The sequence below is a fragment of the Elephantulus edwardii genome, unplaced genomic scaffold, assembly GCF_000299155.1.
Source record: "Elephantulus edwardii isolate Elephantulus edwardi_28Jun2011 unplaced genomic scaffold, EleEdw1.0 scaffold00159, whole genome shotgun sequence".
In the NCBI taxonomy this organism is placed as follows: Eukaryota; Metazoa; Chordata; class Mammalia; order Macroscelidea; family Macroscelididae; genus Elephantulus; species Elephantulus edwardii.
The window spans coordinates 3,323,333-3,328,822 of NW_006399909.1; positions in this window are offsets into that span (position 1 = coordinate 3,323,333).

The following is a 5,490-nucleotide window of genomic DNA, read 5'->3' on the forward strand; positions in this document are numbered from 1 at the left end:
CTGTAGGTTTCAGGGTGAAGATGTTCTCTCACTACTCTAAAGGGCCCCTTTGGCAATAGGAAACACGTAGACTATTGTGGAGATTGATTTTGGAATTTAGATGCACTCTTAACAATTTTGCTTAGCCATACATGTTCATATCCTTGAAGATGTATCATGGAACTGTTTCAGCCTTGTTGTTGTTTGTTGTTACGTGCCGTCAAGTCGTTTGCAACTCACAGCTACCCTTTGTACAACAGTCCTAATCCCTGCTCTATCCTGTGCCAATCGCAGTGCCTCTGACACACCCATCCCGATTGCCCCAGTCACTGAATCAATCCATCTCATAGAGGGTCTTCCCCTCTTGTGCCGTCCTTCCACCCTCCCAAGCATGATGTCCCTCTCCAAAGACCTGTCCCTCCTTGCAACATGCCCAAAGTATGTCAGATGAAGCCCCAGAATCCTTGCCTCCAAGGAATAGCCTGGTTTAACCCTCTCCAGGATGAATCTGTTTGTTATCTTGGCAGTTCGGGGTACATTCAATACTCTTCTTCTCCAGCACCACAGTTCAAAGGCATCAATTCTCCTTCTGTACTCCTTAGTCATTATCCAACTCTCTGATGCATAACAAGTGATTGCAAAGACCATGGCCTGTATCAGGTGCACCTTAGTCTCCAGAGGGACACCGTTGCTCTTGAGTACTTTAGAGTGGTCCCTAACAGCAGACTTTCCCATAGCAACATGTTTTTTGATTTCCTGGCTGCTGGTGCCAAGAGTGTTGACCATGGAGCCAAGCAAACTGAAGCTGTGAACAATCTCAATGTCTTCACCATCCAGAAGACACAAATTTAACTAACAAGTTAAAAGTACATGAATCAAAAATTAAAAGCAATAATATTCCAAGTAGAGGTTCTAACAGTGGCACAAATCAAGTTATAGAGGGAAGGTAGTAGTTCTCAAAATAAAAGGCTTATTGACTAGCACTTTGCTATTATAGAATGAAGGTTAGGAACCACAAGATGTAGAGCCTCAAGTTTGTCATTTATTGTTCTTAAGTCCTTGACCAAATTTCATCTACGACTGGGTTGTTTTACAGCTAAGAAGTCCACATGCAAGGCAGAGGTGAAGTAAGGAACTGCTAATGAGGTTTTCTCTATTCCAACAACTTAAGAAATAGTGAGAAGAGTTGAGACCTCAGAAGGTTTTTAGGACCAAATAGTAGGCTCTTGTGTCGAGGAGAAAATGAATATACTTACCAGTAAGGTTAATACTCACCCACAGCTCTTCTGGGAGGATCTAAATCGTTGAAGTGTCTTCCTTTGTTTCCAGCTGCAAGCTGGGGCCTGTCAGTCATGTCAGCCATGAGGACCTGATGTGGGCTGCCCTTGGCCATGTTTCCTTCAAATCCACACTTACAGCAGGTGAGTGAGAGCTTCCTCTCTACTTCCTTGCCTATCTGTGGCTCTCGTCTGTGACACTGTCGACTGAAGTGGCTCAGCTTTCCACAGTGGAAGCAATTCTGACCTCCTTTATTACCTTTGGGTGGCACTGTTTATGAATAAGACTTCCTTTTCCTGAATAGAACATTTCAAAGGACAGTTAAAGAAGACAAAGCAAAGTTTTGTAACAAAATGTGTAAAGAGCTAGGCTTGAAGATAAAAAATGGAAGAACTCACTTAACACTTCTAAAGCTGAAAGACAGAAAACAAATTCAAATTTTGAGTTACAACACTGGATAAATCTTGAATGATCAAGGAAGCAGAGGAGTGAGGATAGATGGAGGTAATATCATGGAATATCATTACGGTGGAGGGAGGGAGTAAAGGAAATGGGATAGATACAGTGGGCGCCTGGAAAGTTTGGGAAATGGTGGGCATAGTTCAATGGTGATTGATTTAATAAAACAAAATATATGAAAATGATAAACACGATATGAAGGAAAGTAAAAATCACAATGTATACAAATCTTGTTTGCAAAGCAAAATGGTTTTTTTAAAGTAGGTTATGGAAATATACCCAGTCAGTGTACCAAAATAAAAAGAAAATAATTCACTGACATGGAACCTTTTCAGAAAGAAGCATATGATCAAGAGTGCACATTAATGAATCAAGAAGTTCAAACTGCATGGAAAGCATTGTCAAAATTAAGTCCACAAGAATCAATGGGATATCAATTGATATGTTTCAACTAACAGATGTTGACTTGGATGTGTTCACCAGTCAGTGCTAGGAAATCTGGAAGAGAGATAGATGTCCAGCTGCCTGGAAGAGATCTCTGTTTGTTCCCATTTCCAAGTACAATGCATGCCATTAATATCTTATGCAAATGAATGTTGCTGAAGATTATCTAAACTTAGCTAGAACAGTATGTTGACAGAGAATAGTTAGAAGTTCAAGCTTGGTTTAAAAGAGGCCATGGTACTAGCAATATTATTGTTGATGTCAGACAGATCTTACTTCAAACCAGAGAATATCAGAATGTTTACCTGTGCTTTACTGACTATGCAAAGGCATTTGAAGAAACTGTTGTCAGAACAGCAAGATTGAAAATCAAGAGAGGTGTGCACCAGGATTACATACTTTCTCCACAATTTTTCAAACTGTATGCTGAGTTTATAATTTGAAGAGCAGAATTTTATGAAGAAAAATGTGACATCAGAATCAGAGGAAGATTCATCAAGATCTGGTGTGAAACAACAATGTATGGAAACTTTATAAGTAAACTACTATAATTTTTTTTGAAGACTGTTACTGGAGTGAGATGGTAGCTCATTGTGGTTTTGATTTGCATCTCTCTCATTGTCAGGGATTTGGAGCAAATCTTCACGTGTCCGTTTGCCATTCAAATATCTTCCTCTGTGAAATTCTTTCCATGTCTTTTGCCCATTTTATAATTGGGTTATCAGTCTTTTTTTTGTGGAGTCCCAGGAATATTGCATAAACTTTTGTTATAAGTCTCTTATCTAACTGAATTGTTTGTTCTCAGTATGTAGATTTTTTTTCATCCTGTTGGAAAAAGGCTTTGATACACATATAGATTTAACCTTTAGAAGGTCCTATGCATCAATTTTATATTCTTCAGATTCTGTATTTCTGGACTAGCACTTCTACACTTGATCCCAGTTTGTCTCTTATGAATGTTATGGTTTGGAGTCTCACTCCAGGTCTCTGATACACCTTGAGTTGATTGTGTGTATGGTGTTTCTGCAGGTGGAAGTCCAGTTTTGTCAGCACCATTTATTGAAGAGGTTATAATTTTCCCATTTGATAGTTTTGATTTCCTTATCAAAATTCAGCTGACCATAGATAGCTGAGTAATAAATGTTGGAGAGGATATGGTGAGAAAGGAACTCTTATACATTGTTGGTGGGATTGTAAAATGGTGCAACCATTCTGAAAGGCAGTTTGGTGCTTCCCCAAAAAGCTAAACATAGACATTCCATGTGACCCAGCTATTACAATAATTGGAATATACTCTGAGACTATGAGAAACTGAGGTGCAAATGGAGATTTGAACTCCAGTGTTCAAAGCAGCGTTATTCACCATCTCAAGAACATGGAAACAGCCAAAATGCCAACCACAAATGAATGAATGGAGAAATTATGATACATTCGCACATTGGAATACTATGCAGCATGCAAGAGCCATGATTTTGTAAATTATTATATAACTTGTGAGGGACTGGAAAACATTATGCTGAGTGAAATAACTCAGTCTCACAAGGATAAATATAGTAGAAACCCATTCTTGTATAGTGAGTATAAGGATCCAAGAGATGTGTGAGAGGTTGGAAGTAGAGGGACGAGGTTGTGCAGGGAGGAAGAGGAGATTAATCATGGGGATGTACAATTAGTTGCATGAAGGGATGAGGGAAATTGAAAACATCTGTTCTGGAAACAATGTATTCAAATTTTGTAAATAAACTAGTAGAAAATTTTAAAAATGAAATAAATATGAAATAAATTTAAAAACTCCTCATCAACAACTTGTATTATGCACATGGCATAACCTTACTTACAGAGAATGAGGAGAACTTGAAGTACTTTCTGCAGAAGATTAAAGACTACAGGTGTCTACATGAAGTAAATCTCAACATCAAGAAGAACAATAATGTCAATTTGAAGTCTACAGTGCACTTTATTCTGGGCATAGTCTTCTCTATCACCTGCTATGCATCAGATAGCTGGACAATGAATAAAGATGACAGAAAAAGAAGAATAGATACCTTTGAGTTGTAGTGCTGAGAAAAATACTGTATATCCCATAGACTGCCAAAGGACAAAGAGATATGTCTTAGAAAAAGTGTAGACATTGTGCTTCTTGGAGGCAAGGATAGCAAAGTTTCATCGTTCAGGCTTTGGACAAGTAGCTAGCTGAGGCTATTCCTTGGAAAAGAACATCATGTTAGAAAGATGGAAGGTCAGAAAAGGAGAGGAAGACCCTCAACTAAATGAATTGTCACTTTGACTTCAACAGTGGGCTCTAGTGTATCAGATATGATCAGGATGGCACAGGACAGAGCAAGGTTCAAATTGTTCATTGGGTTTCTGTGAATAGTACTTAATTTGACAGCACCTAACAACAGCAACAACAACAACAACAACAGGCTAGAGGCAAAATCATGACAGATGGAGAGAAGACTGAAATTATGAATTATTTCAATTTACTTGGATTCACAGTCAACACACTTGTTACTAGCAGTTAGGGAGATCAAGAGAAGTGTAGCATGGAGAAAATCTGCTGTTGGTGCCTCCTCCAAATTCCTAAACAAAAATTATGTCAAGTGAGACTAAAGTATGTCTGTTCAAGTTATGGTCCTTCTGGTCACCTATATACATGAGAGTTGGAAAAGAAATAAAGATTGTTGTTGTTGTTGTTATGTGCCATTGATTTGCAGAAGAACTGATGCCTTTGTGTTGGAGAAGAACATTGAATATATCCCATGAACTGCCTAAAAATAAACAGTTACCTCTTGCAACCAGAATGTTCCCTGGAGGCATAGAAGATAAAGGTTTGGTCTCACATACTTGGAGCATGTTACAAAGAGAATTTATTTCCTTGGTGAGGAACATTATGCTTGGATAGGTGGAAAGGTCAGCAAAGGAGAGCAAGATCCTCAAAGAGGTTGATTGATGCAATAACTTCATCAATAGGCTGGACTAAGTTAGAGATGACGAGTGTGGCACAAGAGAGGACAGGATTCAGAATCCTTTGTTCATTGAGTCCCTATGAGTTGTACTCACTTCAATAGAGTCTAAAAACATACCTAGAAGTAATGATGGCAGAAGAATAAAGTACTTTGATTCAAACCAGTAGGTTGAGGATTTGGGTACATCTATCAGATCTTTCAGAAAAAAACATTCAGAGTCTGCTCTCTTAGAGATTACAGCCGAGGAAACTTAATGAGGAGCTTATTTTACCTTTTGGACTTAGAGTCAAAAGATGATGGTTCAAGTCTATCAATTTATCTGCAAGTAAAAGATAAGAAATCTTCTGTAAAGATTTACGGA